This window comes from Ranitomeya imitator, chromosome 2, assembly GCF_032444005.1.
Source record: "Ranitomeya imitator isolate aRanImi1 chromosome 2, aRanImi1.pri, whole genome shotgun sequence".
Lineage (NCBI taxonomy): Eukaryota > Metazoa > Chordata > Amphibia > Anura > Dendrobatidae > Ranitomeya > Ranitomeya imitator.
This window is the reverse complement of record NC_091283.1, coordinates 520,898,702-520,915,729: the sequence shown is the minus strand read 5'-3', so window position 1 is coordinate 520,915,729 and position 17,028 is coordinate 520,898,702.

The following is a 17,028-nucleotide window of genomic DNA, read 5'->3' as shown; positions in this document are numbered from 1 at the left end:
GGACACCCCATGACCTTTCCTGCTACCCTGGAATGCTACAAATAGAGACTGATCTTTCCTCCACTGACTAGTTAAGGATATGTACTGTAACATAGATCTTCTTACATCAAGAGTGTGAAACCTCTCCTCGCCTGGATTTGTAGGATTTACACAAAATGAGGGTAAAACAATCTCCTGACTTCTATGAAATTTAAGAACTACTTTAGGTAGATAAGCCGGATCTGGTTTTAGAACCACCCTGTCATCATATATCTGAGTGTATGGAGGATGTTGTGAATTCTGTTGTCGAACTCCCTCCTGTGGTCGTGAATGGTACTTCGGCGAGTTCTGTCTATGGGCTTCCTCTGGTGGCTATGAGTGAAGCTGCTGCTTCTGAGGTTCCTTACACAGATGACGTGGTTTATCCTTTGGTTGGCTGCTCTATTTAACTCCTCTCAGATCGTTGCTCCATGCCAGCTGTCAATGTTTTTGCATTGGTTCAGTTCGCTCCTGGATCTCTCTGGTGACCTGCCTTCTCCTGCAGAAGCTAAGTTCCTGATAGTCATTATTTGTTCACTGTTTTCTTGTCCAGCTGGTTATCATGATTTTGTCTTGCTAGCTGGAAGCTCTGGGATGCAGAGTGGCCCCTCCGCACCGTGAGTCCTATCCCTTACCTATCCTGTCTATTTAGTAAGTCTGGCCTCCCTTTGCTGAAACTTGTTTCATCTCTGCGTTTGTGACTTCCATCTTTACTCACAGTCAATATATATGGGGGGCTTCCTTTACCTTTGGGGAATTTCTCTGAGGCAAGGTAGGCTTTGTTTTCTATCTCTAGGGCTAGATAGTTCTTAGGCTGTGACGAGGCGCCTAGGTCTGGTCAGGAGCGCTCCACGGCTATTTTTAGTGTGTGTGATAGGATTAGGGCTTGCGGTCAGCAGAGCTCCCACATCCCAGAGCTCGTCCTGTATGAGGTTTAACTATCAGGTCATTCCGGGTGCTCCTAACCACCAGGTCATAACAGGAGGACAAACGGACAGGGCTTGTAAGTCACTCACTCTACGTGCGGATGTCAAGGCTATACCAATAGCACTGTTTTTAGAGTGAGAAATTTTATCGATAACTCTTGCAAAGGCTCAAAGGGACTTTTAGTTAGAGCATCTAACACCAGATTTAAATCCCAGGGAGAAATTTTCTGAATTACAACAGGTCTAGACCTACTGCATGATTTAATGAAATGGGCTACCCACTTGTTGGAGGCTAGATTACAATGATATAAAGCTCCTAATGCTGACACCTGAACTTTAAGCATATTAGTAGCCAATCCCAGCTGTAAGCCTGCTTGCAGAAACTCTAAAATAGCACCCACAGGAGCCTCGTCTGACAAAGGTTGTCCTAAAAACTCAAGAAACCTCTTCCATGTCCTACCATAAATTCTTGATGTAATTGGCTTCCTACTTCTCAACAGGGTGGAGATTAGCCCTGACGAGAATCCCTGTCGGCTTAGTAATGCCCTCTCAAATTCCAGGCTGCCAGATGGAAGCCCTTCACTTGAGAGTGGCATACGGGACCCTGGGTAAGCAGGTCCGGAACCTCCGGTAGGATCCATGGATCGGTTACCGACATTTGCCTTAGAAGAGAAAACCATGGTTGTTATGACCTGGTGGTCAGGACAATAATGGACCTGGTGGTTAAGAGGACACGGAATGACCTGATAGTTACTGATAATAAGGACGAGCTCTGGGACGTGGGAACTCTGCTGACCGCAATCCCTAAACCTATCAAACACACTAGAAATAGCCGTGGATTGCGCCTAACGCTCCCTATGCAACTCGGCACAGCCTAAGAAACTAGCTAGGCCTAAAGATAGAAAAATAAAGCCTACCTCGCCTCAGAGAAATTCCCCAAAGGAAAAGGCAGCCCCCCACATATAATGACGGTGAGTAAAGATGAAAATACAAACACAGAGATGAAATAGATTTAGCAAAGTGAGGCCCGACTTACTGAACAGACCGAGGATAGGAAAGGTTACTTTGCGGTCAGCACAAAAACCTACAAAAAGACTACGCAGAGGGCGCAAAAAGACCCTCCGCACCGACTCACGGTGCGGAGGCGCTCCCTCTGCGTCCCAGAGCTTCCAGCAAGCAAGACAACAAATTAAATAGCAAGCTGGACAGAAAAATAGCAAACCCAAGAAATACAAGCTGGAACTTAGCTTCTGATGGGAAGACAGGTCACAAAAACGATCCAGGAGTGAACTAGACCAATACTGGAACATTGACAGGTGTGTTGTGAATTCTGTGGCTGAATTCACTCCTGTGGTCACAAGTGGTACTGCAGCTTCTGAGCTTCCTCCCTCAGGTGTTCTGGTGAGCTCGTTAACTGCTTCATTACTTAACTCCGCCTGATGCTGCTATCCTTGCTCCTTGTCAATGTTTCAGTGTTGGATCTGAGCTTCTCCTGATTGTTCCTGTGACCTGCTGCTCTGTATAGCTAAGTGCTTTTTGCTTTTTTGTTGCTTTTTTTCTGTCCAGCTTGTCTTTTGTTTTGCTGGAAGCTCTGAGACGCAAAGGGTGTACCGCCGTGCCGTTAGTTCGGCACGGTGGGTTTTTTTTTGCCCCCTTTGCGTGGTTTTGCTTTAGGGTTTTTTGTAGACTGCAAAGTTCGCTTTACTGTCCTCGCTCTGTCCTAGAATATCGGGCCCCACTTTGCTGAATCTATTTCATCCCTACGTTTTGTCTTTTCATCTTACTCACAGTCATTATATGTGGGGGGCTGCCTTTTCCTTTGGGGAATTTCTCTGGGGCAAGTCAGGCCTATTTTTCTATCTTCAGGCTAGCTAGTTTCTTAGGCTGTGCCGAGTTGCCTAGGTAGTTGTTAGGCGCAATCCACAGCCGCTTTTAGTTGTGTTTAGGATAGGATCAGGTGTGCAGTCTACCGAGTTTCCACGTCTCAGAGCTCGTTCTTGTATTTTTGGGTATTTGTCAGATCACTGTGTGCGCTCTGATCGCTAAGCACACTGTGTTTCTGGATTGCCTTCATAACACCTGTCATTAGCAAACATAACACAGATGGCATGGAGCAAAGATCTAAGTGGAGTTAAATAGAGCAGCAGCTAACGAATTAACCTCGTCACCTGTGAAACTCAGAAACACCCACCAGAGGAAGTCCATGGACAGAACCAGCTGAAGTACCATTGATGACCACAGGAGGGAGCCCGACAACAGAATTCACAACACATGGTCTCTTCGGCCAAAATGGAGCAATCAGAATCACTCTTGCTTGCTCCATCCTGATCTTCCTTACCACTACCGGAATTAACGCTATTGGTGGAAACACGTAAGCGAGGCTGAATTGCCATGGTATTCGGAGGGCATCTACTGCAACCGGGTTCCCCTTCTGGTCTAACGAGCAGAACCTCTCCACCTTCCTGTTGTGAAGTGTGGCAAACAAGTCTATTACCGGCTCGCCCCAGGCCTGCACTATTTGATGGAACACCCTGGGATTCAGCGACCATTCTCCCTGCCTTAGCTTTTTGCGACTTAAGTAGTCCGCCTTCGTGTTTTCGACCCCCTTTATGTGCAAAGCTGTAAGGGACAGAAGGTGAGATTCTGCTAACTGAAGAAGCACCAATGTTGCCCTCATGAGTGAAAGGGACCTTGTTCCCCCCTGATGATTGATATAGGCTACTACCGCGTAATTGTCGGACATCACTCTGGTATGACGACCCCGAAGGATCGGAAGGAAATGTCTTACTGCCCTTTCTACAGCCCATAACTCTTTTATATTGGATGTGTGATGTTTTTCTGTATGGGACCAAGATCCCTGTATGGAAAGGGTCCCTACATGTGCACCCCATCCTGTACCACTCGCGTCCGTTGTGATTACGTCTTCTATCGGAGTTAGCCACTGAACCCCTGAGCTCAAGTGATCCCTTACTGACCACCAGACTAGGGAATCTCTGAGGCGTATCGAGAAGTGAATTTTTCCCTCCAAACGCCCTTCTAACAACCTTTGTGTTGACAGGACCTCCCACTGTAATTGCCTCAGGTGAAACTGTGCCCATTTTACAGCGGGAATACAGGATGTTAGTGACCCTAGCAGGGACATCGCCTTTCTTAGTGTCATTACAGGCTGATGTATCGCCAATTCCACAAGACTTTGTATTTTGGATATTTTGTTCTCCGGCAGGAGACAGAGTTGACGCGTGGAGTCCAGAACCAACCCCAGGAAGGACTGAACTTTCTCTGGTGTTAACCTCGATTTGGCGACATTTAATAATAATAATAATAATCTTTATTTATGTAGCGCCAACATATTCCGCAGCGCTTTACAGTTTAACAGTTTCAAACACAACAGTCATAGGTAACAATGTTAACAATACAGTAATAAAGCAAAATAAGACAAAATAAGACGACCCTGCTCGTGAGAGCTTACAATCTACAAATCTACATTTATTTCCCAACCTAACACTGCTAGGGTCGTAATCACTTCTTCTATTTGTGCAAGACAGTGATCCACTGATCTGCCTATTACAAGGAAGTCGTCTAGGTACGGAACGATGACTATGTCCCGGGAACGGAGGAAGGACATGACCTCTGACATTAGTTTTGTAAATATCCTTGGCGCTATCGATAGACCAAATTGAAGGGCAGCGTACTGGTAGTGTTTGATTTGCCCTTGGACAAACACTGCTACCCTCAGAAATTTTTGATAGTCCCGATGAATTGGGACATGGTAGTAAGCGTCTTTTAAGTCTATAGCTGCCATGAAGCAGTCCGGGAAAAGCATCTTTATCGCTGAGCTTACCGACTCCATTTTGAAGGAGTAATTTATTACTGATCGATTGAGTTTTCTTAAATTGACAATAGTCCTTAGTGAGCCATCTGGTTTTCGTATCAAAAAGAGAGGGGAATAAAACCCTTCTCCCTTTTCTTCCCTTTGAACCTCTACTAGGACCTTTTTTAGAACTAGCCCCAATACCTCTGTTTCCAGAGCTAGCTGTTCCTCTGGAAGTTTTCTGCTTGGTGTCAACACAAAAGTCTGTCGAGGTGGATGAATAAATTTTATTTTTAGTCCTTCGCTGACAACATTTAACGCCCAATGACTGGGGGAAATACTTAACCAGGTGTGAAGAAAGAAAGAGATCCTTCCCCCTACTTCTGGCTTGGCGTCATTGGGAGGGCTTTTTTGTGGATGTGGAGGGGCCCTTAAACATGTACCCAGATCCTTTTCTATCTCTATAGTCCCAGTTCCTTCTATCTCCCGGAGGGCGACCTCTATTGAATCTTCCTCTCCGAAAATAAGGCCTTCTGATATCCACTGGAAAGCGAGGAAAACCTTTTTTCTTGTCGCCTGCTTTTTCTAAAATGTCCTCCAGCTTTTGACCAAAGAGGAATTTACCGTCACACGGAATGGAACAGAGTCTATTTTTTGAGGGTAAGTCCCCTGGGCACCCCTTTAACCACAAGGCACGTCTTGCCGCGTTAGACAATCCCGCTGCCCTAGCTGCTAGCCTTACAGAGTCTGCTGAGGAATTTGCTATAAAGGCTGCCGCCCCTTGTGGCATTGCCATATTGGCTAGGACCTCTTCCCTCGGCACTTTAGATTTCAGCTGATCCTCTATTTGTTGCAGCCAGACAATAAGGGAGCGGGCAACACATGTTCCAGCTATTGCTGGTTTTAGACCTCCTGCGGCTGCTTCCCAGGTATGTTTTAAAAAAGCATCCGCTTTTTTATCTAAAGGGTCTCTTAGGACGCCTGGATCATCCAAGGGTAGGGATGACCTTTTAGAAGACCTAGCCACCGCACCATCGATTTTAGGGGCTTTATCCCATATTTCTGAATCCTTTTCCTCAAAAGGATATCGTCTCTTAGAAGCTGAGGGAAGACTACCAGACTTCTCAGGCTTCTTCCACTCTTTTTCTATAAGGGTCTTAACTTTAGTATTTACTGGGAAGGTACGCTTCCTCTTCTCCTCCAAACCGCCAAACATAACGTCCTCTACCGATCTGGACTCTTTCTCATCCTTAAGGCCCATTGTAGCCCTTACTGATTTTACCAGTTTATCTGTATTCTCAGTTAGGAAGCATGGTCGGCCCCCAACATAACTATCTGAAGAGGAGCCAGAGAACACAGAAGAGGATGAACATGGAGATAGAGGTCCCTCTTGATATTCCTCGTCAAACTGAGGGGTACCAGAATCCGAAATAGTCTTTAGGATCTTGCTACTTATCTTTTTAAGAACTGATTTTAAAGACCCTTTAACCTCTGCCCTAATCATGGCCCTGAGGCTAGCGGCAAAGTCAGGGGATTCAGCCTGAATAGTATTTTGAATGCAGTCCGCACAGAGGCTTTTCTGCCATTGGACTGCTAGCGGGGCTTTGCAGAGGGCACATTCTTTGTTCTTGGACTTGGCACTAGCCTTCTTCGGCGCCTGACAAGCAAGCAGAGAAATGTAGCCCATTACCACCAATGTGACATTCACGAAGATCACTCACCACCCGCTGACACTCAAGGGTACCGGATTTTGATGCTGATCTGGAGTACGGATAACGTCCCTCCTAGAAGCTGAGGAGTCCTGCGACTTTCGATCCGGACGACTGCCGCTTCTCCTCCTAGTATGCTGGTGAGCAGACATGGCACCTGGTAAGATCTCTTGCTGCTGCTGTGCTGATGACTGATGTGAGCGCTGCTCCATACAATCCTCCATAGCGTAGCTCTGTAGATTGAGCGCTTTTCCTGTGGACTCACCCCCTTTTCAAGGGTGATCCACACTGCTCACCGCCTCATCCGGTAAAAACATTGCTCCTCCCCCACCTCTGCGCCCACCAGGAGACCGCCAGAAGGTCCCTGAGAATCGGCAGCGTTGTGTATGGGCGCCGCCATCTTGGATCCGGCGCGCAGCAGTGACGTCACGCGGGCACGCCCATTCCCAGCGTGCCCTGCGCGCAACTCCTGCCGCGCACCCGGAAGCTAGGCCAGGGCCGAAGGCAGCAGCAGAGGGGGCAGAGAGCGGCGTGGCAGCCGCAGAAGAGCCACAGGACTCCGGACTGCGCTGCCTAACGCCCGCACGTGCGCAAAGGCCCCAGGACCTGCGAACGGCGCTTCCACAACCTGAAGGCCGGCATACAGGCATCTTGCCTGTTCTTCCAGTGCCGGGACAGGAGTGGGTGAGTCTTCAAAACCGCCGTGATTTCAGCACTAGGGTTCCCATCAGGACAGGAAACCCAACTGAAGCGAGGGAGAGGTACCGCCCTTTTATTTCAGTAGGTTTCCTGTCCTGACTGGGCGGATCCCCTCTCTCATGTGTGCTGTCATGGGAGATGGGAAAAAATGAACATTTAACTTTTTAGTCACAAAAATGATGTTTTAGCAACAAATTTTTTATTTTCCCAAGGGTAAAAAGAGAAACTGGACACCAAAAGTTATTGTACAATTTGTCCTGAGTACACCGATACCCCATATGTGGGGGGAACCACTGTTTGGGCGCACGACAGGGCTCGGAATTATTTTAGCCTCAATTTTTTCATTTTCAAATGGGTAATAGGATAAAACGGATCCTAAAATGTGTTGGGCAATTTCTCCTGAGTACATTGATACCTCAAATGTGGTCACAAACCACTGTTTGTGCACACAGCAAGGCTCGGAAGGGAAGGAGCGCAATTTGACTTTTGAATGAAAAATTAGCTCCAATCATTAGCGGACACAATGTCGCGTTTGGAGAGCCCCTGTGTGCCTAAACATTGGAGCTCCCCCACATGTGACCCCATTTTGGAAACTAGACCTCCCAAGGAAGCAATCTAGATGTGCGGTGACCACTTTAAACCCTCAAGTGCTTCACAGAAGTTTATAACGCAGAGCCGTGAAAATAAAAAATCATTTTTCTTTCCTCAAAAATTATTTTTTAGCCCACAATTTTTTATTTTCACAAGAGTAACAGTAGAAATTGGACACGAAAAGTTGTTGTCCAGTTTGTACTGAGTACGCTGATACCCCATATGTGGGGGGTGAACCACTGTTTGGGCACACGTCGGGGCTCGGAAGGGAAGTAGTGACTTTTGAAATGCAGACTTTGATGGAATGGTCTGCGGGCGTCACGTTGCGTTTGCAGAGCCCCTGATGTGACTAAACAGTAGAAACCCCCCCACAAATGACCCTACTTTGGAAACTAGACCCCCCAAGGAACTTATCTAGATATGTGGTGAGCACTTTGAACCCCCAAGTCCTTCACAGAAGTTTACAACGCAGAGCCGTGAAAATAAAAAATCATGTTTCTTTCCTCAAAAATGATGATTTAGCAAGCAATTTTTTATTTTCACAAGGGTAACAGGAGAAATTGGACCCCAACAGTTGTTGTCGAGTTTGTCCTGAGTACACCGATACCCCATATGTGGGGGTAATGTTGTGAATTCCGCTCTTGGGCTCCCTCCGGTGGTTGTAAGTGGCACTTTTGTGAGTTCTGCTCTTGGGCTCCCTCTTGTGGTTTCTAGTGGTATGGCTGCTCCTTGGAGTTAGCGGTCTTCAGCTGCTTCCACTGATCGTGTTTTCTGCTCGGCTATTTATGCCTGGCTCTGTCCTTCTGCCAGTGCCACTTGTAAATGGTTCCTGGTTGGATTCACATCTCTTTGGAGTTCCCTGTTATCCTGACCAGTTCAGCAAAGCTAAGTTTTTGCTTGCTCTTTTCTGTTCAGTTTGTGGACTTTTCAGTTCTGTGCTTCTATGTTTGTCCAGCGTTATCAGTATGAATTAATTCTGTCTTGCTGGAAGCTCTGGGAAGCAGATTTACCCTCCAAACCTTTAGTCAGGTGTGGAGATTTTTAGTAAACTCTGCGTGGATTTTTGTAGTGTTTTATACTGACCGCACAGTATTCCATCCTGTCCTATCTATCAAGTTAGACTGGCCTCCTGTGCTCATCCTGGTTTCATTCTGTGTATGTCTTTTCCCTCTCCACTCACAGTCATTATTTGTGGGGGGCTAATCTATCCTTTGGGGATTTTCTCTGAGGCAAGATAGTTTTCCTGCTTCTATCTTTAGGGGTAGTTAGCTCTTAGGCGGTGACGAGGTGCCTAGGGAGAGTTAGGAGCACCCCACGGCTACTTCTAGTGTTATGTTGAGCTTAGGGACTGCGGTCAGTACAGTTACCACTTCCTTCAGAGCTCGTTCCATGTTGCTCCTAAACCACCGCATCATAACAGGGTAAACCACTGTTTGGGCACACGTCGGGGCTCGGGAGGGAAGTAGTGACTTTTGAAATGCAGACTTGATGTAATGGTCTGCGGGAGTAACGTTGCGTTTGCTGAGCCCCTGATGTGCCTAAACAGTAGAAACCCCCCACAAGTGACCACATTTTGGAAACTAGACCCCCAAGGAACTTATCTAGATATGTGGTGAGCACTTTGAACCCCCAAGTGCTTCACAGAAGTTTACAACGCAGAGCCGTGAAAATAAAAAATAATTTTTCTTTCCTCAAAAATTATGTTTTAGCAAGCAATTTTTTATTTTCACAAGGGTAACAGAAGTTGGACCCCAATAATTGTTGCCCAGTTTGTCCTGAGTATGCTGGTACCCCATATGTGGGGGTAAACCACTGTTTGGGCGCACGTCGGGGCTCGGAAGGGAGGGAGCACCATTTGACTTTTTGAATGCAAGATTGATTGGAATCAATGGTGGCGCCATGTTGCGTTTGGAGACCCCTGATGTGCCGTAACAGTGGAAACCCCTCAATTCTAACTCCAACACTAACCCCAACACACCCCTAACCCTAATCCCAACTGTAGCCATAACCCTAATCACAACCCTAACCCCAAACACACCCCTAACCACAACCCTAACCCCAACACATCCCCTAACCCTAATCCCAACCCTAACCCTAATCCCAACCCTAACCCCAACACACCCCTAACCATAGCCTAATCTTAACCCTAATTCCAACCCTAACCCTAAGGCTATGTGCCCACGTTGCGGATTCGTGAGAGATTTTTCCGCACCATTTTTTAAAAATCCGCAGGTAAAAGGCACTGCATTTTACCTGCGGATTTACCGCAGATTTCCAGTGTTTTTTGTGTGGATTTCACCTGTGGATTCCTATTGAGGAACGAGTGTAAAATGCTGCGGAATCCGCACAAAGAATTGAAATGCTGCGGAAAATACAACACCGCGTTTCCGTGCGGTATTTTCCGCACCATGGGCACAGCAGATTTGGTTTTCCATAGGTTTACATGGTACTGTAAACCTGATGGAAAAGTGCTACGAATCCGCAGCGGCCAATCCGCTGCGGATCCGCAGCCAAATCTACTGCAGATCCGCAGCCAAATCCGCACCGTGTGCACATAGCCTAATCCTAACCCTAACCCTAATTCTAGCCATAACCCTAACCCTAAGGCCAGGTTCACACTGCACTAGCAGCAGCCCGTTCAGCACATACGCTAACGGGCTGCTGCTAGCGCAAGTGCCGATGTTTGCATCGCGCTAGCGCAGATAGAGCATCTGCTAGCTCTATCAGTGACGGACCCGGAAACGCTGCAGCCTGTGTCTCCGGGTCCGTCACTCAATGACGGCACATCCCTAGCGCCCGCCCATTGTGGGCGTGTGCTAGTGATGTGTCCGACATTGCTGTCAATGGCAGCCGTAACAGACTACGTTGCACCGCGTTTATGCCGCGGTGTAACGTAGTCCGTCTAATGGACTGCTTAGACGCAGTGTGAACCAACCCTAACCCTAACCCTAGTGGGGCAAATAGAAAAAAAAAATTTCTTTATTTTATTTTTGTCCCTATCTATGGGGATGATAAAGGGGGGGGGAGGGTTATTTATTATTTTTTTTATTTTGATCGCTGTGATAGAACCTATCACAGCGATCAAGATGTAGCTGTTATGAATCTTCCGGCCGGCAGATTCGGCGGGCGCACTGCGCATGCGCCTGCCATTTTGGAAGACACAGGTCGGTAAGTATGAGGGGGGTGATCGGACAGTGGGGGGAGCGGACAGGAGGACGGAGGGGAGCGGGGGACACTAGATGACCGGACGGAGGACCGGAGGGGAGGTGATCGGTGGCGGTGGTAGATCGCGATTTCCAGCCATGGCTGATGCTATTGCAGCATCGGCCATGGCTGGATTGTAATATTTCACAAATTTTCATTGGTGAAATATTACTATCGCTCTGATTGAAAGTGAAACGTCACTTTCAACAGCCAATCAGAGCGATCGTAGCCCCCTGGGCTAAAGTACAACTCCCCCTGTCCCTGCAGGCTGGGTGAAATTACAGTTAACCCTTTCACCCGGCCAGCAGGAGCCCAATCCGGCCATGACGCATATGCTGCGTCACAGGTTGGATTGGCACAGGTCTTCATGATGCATACGGTGGTTAAAGGTCGGGAAGGGGTTAAATATTTATGAAATTTAGTATATGAAATGTTTCCCTATTTATGGCAGCTGAATTTGTATAGTACCATACACTATTTTAATTAATTATTCAGATTACGGGTGGTGCTCTGCTTCCTCTGGTTTTTAGTATGTCATATATGTTTTTTATCATGTGTTTGTGTTAGATTGGATTGGTGTCCTTAATTAAATTATTTAAATTTTGAACATAATTGTTTTTGGATTTAGTTATTTATTTAGATTTTTATACATTATTTTTTCAAGTGGTTCTTTTTTTGTACCCTTCCTCCCAACTACCGAGCCCTCCACCTCCAAAACCAACTTCTCCACTATTACAGAAGATCGACTCTCCACTCTTCTCTCAGGATCGTATCTCACTACCTGTGCACTTGACCCGATCCCTTCCCACTTCATCCCAAACCTCGCCACAGTCTTCATCCCAACTCTAACCCATCTCTTCAACCTATCACTAACTGGTGTTTTCCCCTCAAGCTTTAAACATGCCTCAATCACACCTATCCTCAAAAAGCCCTCTCTTGACCCATCCTCTGTATCTAGCTATCGCCCTATATCACTTCTCCCCTATGCCTCAAAACTACTGGAACAACACGTCCATCTTGAACTGTCCTCCCATCTATCTTCCTGCTCCCTTTTCGACCGCTTACAATCAGGCTTCCGGTCACACCACTTCACTGAAACTGCCCTAAGGTCACCAATGACCTATTAACCGCCAAGAGCAAGCGACACTACTCTATCCTCCTCCTCCTGGACCTGTCCTCTGCCTTTGACACTGTGGACCATTCCCTATTACTACAGACCCTCTCATCTCGTGGCATCACAGACTTGGCCCTATCCTGGATCTCATCATACCTAACTGACCGAACATTCAGCGTCTCCCATTCACACACCACCTCGTCACATCGCCCCCTATCTGTCGGAGTCCCACAAGGTTCAGTTCTAGGGCCCCTGCTCTTCTCCATTTACACTTTTGGCCTGGGACAGCTCAAAGAATCTCATGGCTTTCAGTATCACCTATGCTGATGACACACAGATCTACATCTCTGGACCAGATATCACCTCCCTACTAACCAGAATCCCTCAATGTCTGTCCACTATTTCATCCTTCTTCTCCGCTAGAATTCTGAAACTTAACATGGACAAAACAGAATTCATAATCTTTCCCCCATTTCACGCGACCCCCCCCAACGAACCTATCCATTACAGTAAATGGCTGCCCACAAACCCCAGTCCCACAAGCTCGCTGCCTCGGGGTAATCCTTGATGCTGATCTCTCCTTCAAACCACATATCCAAGCCCTTTCCACTTCCTGCCGCCTTCAACTCAAAAATACTTCACGGATCCGTACATTCCTAAACCAAGAATCTGCAAAAACCCTAGTCCATGCCCTCATCTCCCGCCTTGACTACTGTAACCTCCTGCTCTGTGGCCTCCCCTCGAACACTTTCACACCCCTCCAATCTATTCTAAACTCAGCTGCCTGACTAATCCTCCTGTCCCCCCGCTATTCCCCGGCCTCTCCCCTCTGTCAATCCCTTCACTGGCTCCCCATTACCCAGAGACTCCAGTACAAATGCCTAACCATGACATACAAAGCCACCCACAACCTGTCTCCTCCATACATCTGTGACCTCGTCTCCCGATACTTTCCTGCATGCAACCTCCGATCCTCACAAGATCTCCTTCTCTACTCCCCTCTTCCCACAATCGCATACAAGATTTCTCTCGCTCATCATCCCATTCAAACAGTCCCTTACTACTTTCAAGACCACACTCGCCACAGCTAAACAAACCTACTTCTCATCTCATATCCTCTCTGTCTCACAACCTTAAACAGTTATTCAACACCTGCAATTCTCTCCTCCGTCCCCAGCACCTCCTCCCTCCCCACTTATCTCCGGTGAAGACTTTGCCTAATTTTTCAAGCAGAAGATTGATAGCATCAGAGAGTTTTGGTCAACAACCCCCAGAGCCCTTGCTCCCGACTTCCCAGCCCTCCACCTCCAAAACCAACTTCTCCACCATTACAGAAGATCAACTCTCCGCTCTACTCTCAAGATCGCATCTCACCACCTGTGCACTTGACCCGCTCCCATCCCACCTCATCCCAAACCTCACCAGTCTTCATCCCAACCCTAACCTATCTCTTCAACCTATCACTAACAACTTGTGTTTTCCCCTCAAGCTTTAAACATGCCTCCATCACATCTATCCTCAAAAAGCCCTCTTGACCCATCCTCTGTATCTAGCCATCGCCCTATATCACTTCTCCCCTATGCCTCCAAGCTACTGGAACAACACGTTTACCTTGAACTGTCCTCCCATCTCTCTTCTTGATCCCTGTTTGACCGCTTACAATCTGGCTTCCGGTCACACCATTCCACTGAAATTGCCCTAACGTCTCCAATGACCTCTTAACCGCCAAGAGCAAGCGACAATACTCTGTCCTCCTCGACCTGTCGGCTGCCTTTGACACAGTGGACCATTCCCTATTAATACAGACCCTCTCATCCCTTGGTATCACAGACTTGGCCCTATCCTGGATCTCATCATACCTAACAGAACGGACATTCAGCGTCTCACACTCACACACCATCTCCTCACCTCACCCCCTGTCTGTCGGAATCCCACAAGGTTCAGTCCTTGGGCCCCTGCTCTTCTCCATTTACACTTTTGGCCTGGGACAGCTCATAGAATCTCATGGCTTTCAGTATCACCTATGCTGATGTGGCACCCCTAGAGGTATTTGCCACAAATATAGTTACTGACACTGAATACAAATACTAAAATAGCAAGACTGCACTACCTCCTCCGGCCAGAAGGGGGAGCTCCAGAGACTCCCCTTGATCCATTCTGGTCTGAGAGAAGAACTGGCAGTTGGGCAGTTGGGCTAAGGAGCTGAAAGTGAGAGGTCATACAGCTGAATTTCTAACAGCCCTATGACGGTTTCCAGACCCAAATCACCGGCCTGAGGAGAAGAGGGATAGAGAAAAAGGACATTGTGAGAACCGGGCAGCATTAATCACTACCCAGAACAGGCGCAAAGACGGATACCGGATCCGTGGCTGTATTCATTACATATAATACAGCAACCGGAAAAACGTGAGGTGATATCAGCTTCACTAGGGTCGAACGCAGCAACAGACACAGAGTTCAGCGGTACTCCCGGAGGGGGTAAGCCGATAATAAGACTCGGGTTGCCCGTCGAACCAGGACCCGGAGGGGACAGATTGGGCCGGCAGCCAGTTCACATACAGCAGCAGGGCCACACAGATATTGCGTACAATAAGAGGCGAAGACCCCGGCAGGGTCAAAGTAACTCAGAGTTCCCATACAGACTCCGGTGACAGGACTGGTTGTAAATCCTTTTTTTTAAAGTAAACTGGTTAAATGTTTCAGTGCCTCAGTCTTTCATTTGGACAATAGCCATCTATCCAGGATTGGGATCATCACCGCTGGGAGAACCTGCTGCTGATCAAGTAAGTGCCTGTTCCCTCACGATACCCTTTACACTGTGCATTGCCTGAGGCCACAGCACCGGGTCAAGCCACCCGTGACATCCCCCTCAAGAGACAGACCCCATTGGTCCGGTGCTGGGTACCCCGGTCTCTCGGGCATCTCAATTGGCGTCACGAACAGGATAGAGCCAGCCCATATACCGGGTATTGTGTGCCGTGATTGGAGCCCAAAACTTTGAAAACTTGGATGAAAAATCGTGAAAATTGACTTTATTAAAGAAAATTCCATTTCCCATTAAAAACTATTGAAAGTGACTTTTCCCCATTGGTTATAATGGAGTAAAGATGGCCGCCATCCCCTGAGGTAATCACCTCATAACCGTTAGGCGCGAGACTGTTAATTGAGCTACGCCATTACCTGAGCCCCAGTCTAACTGAAAAACTTCAGAATCCGCCATTACAGAGCGCGCGGCGGGCGGGAGCAGCAGGGGGCGTGTCATTGTGGGAGGCACCAAGCTGAGCGCTCTGACGTCAGAGCAAGGGGAAAACCAATCTTGCTGCACAGCAGAACGAATCTACACTATCCCGACGGAAGCGGAGGACCGGAAGGGTCCGGATTAACTAAGGGGGCACAGTATGTCGCAGCACGGAGACGCCGCAGCACCCGGCGGCGCTAATGCAGCTGAAAGACAGAGTGTCGATAGAGCGTCTGGTAGCGCAGCAGTGCAAGGAGTGGCGCCCATCATGCCGGTGCTGATGCCATATACCCCAGGTGGCCCGTGGCTTCCAATGTATGAAGGTGAGCCTAATACCCTTGACGATTTCAGAGAAAAGATGCTGGCCCATTTTAACATGGTCCCCGTGGGTGAAGTTCAGCGTGTTAGTCTCCTGATGATGCAGTTAAGTGGCCATGCTAAGCGAAAAGTCACAGCATGGGCAGCTGATCTAAAAGGCACTGTTGAACGCATATTTGCTGGATTAAAAGCTACATTTGAAACCACTGCCAGCAGCAAAGCTAAAATACGATTCTTTAATTGCAAACAAAAAGTTAATGAGGGCGTGAGAGACTTTGCCTTAAACCTGCAGGAAGCCCTTAAATCACTTACACTGGCTGAACCCATTTTTAACACCGGAGCGGATAAACTGCTAAGAGATCAATTTATGGAGGGACTCTACACCCCTTCTCACCGGGGGCATGTGAGCATGCTTGTTTTTAGGAACCCTGAATTGACATTTGCTCAATTAAAGGAGAGCGCTATACGTCTCCAGCTGGCAGAGGCACCTCGGGATCAGGATCCTGCGCAACCTATGGCAGAGGCACCTCAACAACAGGGAGTGCCAGTGACATCAGCTATGTCCGGGGCCATTGCTAAGCCCCTGGGGCCCAGTACTAATGAGGCTCTTCAACAAAAGCTTGACTCTTTAACTGATGTTTTTGCTTCAATGGCTAAAACCATGCAGGAGATGAGAGGACCCAAGATAGAGTTCGCAAACCGTAGAGAGGATGTTCCATGGATGAGACCCCGGAGATACCCGACATGGAGAGGACGACCCCGCGACTGCTACCAACCGGATGGACAGCCCATTTGCCGCCGTTGCCAGCAGCCAGGCCACTTTGCACGAGATTGTGATTTAAACGGGAATCCCCTGGGAATGCGGGCCGCTTCGCAGGAATGAACTTTCAAGGCCCAACACCCTGGCACGACAGGTACATCGGAGGACGACCCATTATCCCTATCGTGCTGGACGGAATTCCCCTCAACGCTTTGCTGGACACAGGTTCCCAGATTTCATCTATACCGTATATCCTTTATAAGAGGTACTGGGCTGATGCAGATATTGATAAAGGGCCCTCTGATGTTGAACTAGATATATGGGCAAGTAATGGTAAGTTGGTACCGAAACTAGGATTCAGGGAGATGACCATAAAGATTGGTAAAGTAGAATTGAAAAAACAGGGTATAATTGTTGTTGATGTTGACCGGCGGAACTGTGAACCAACTGTATTGATAGGAATGAATGTGTTAGAGAACTGCTTTTCCGAAGTTATTTGTCTTACAGCAAATTGCTGAAACTGCCCAATCCTGCCAGCAGAGAGTTCTCCAAAGGGAAATAAAAGTATTGATGTTAAGGCAACAGGTAGAAGTTGCAGGTGGAGAAATCGGCAGTGTGAGGGTAAGTGATCCAACATTTA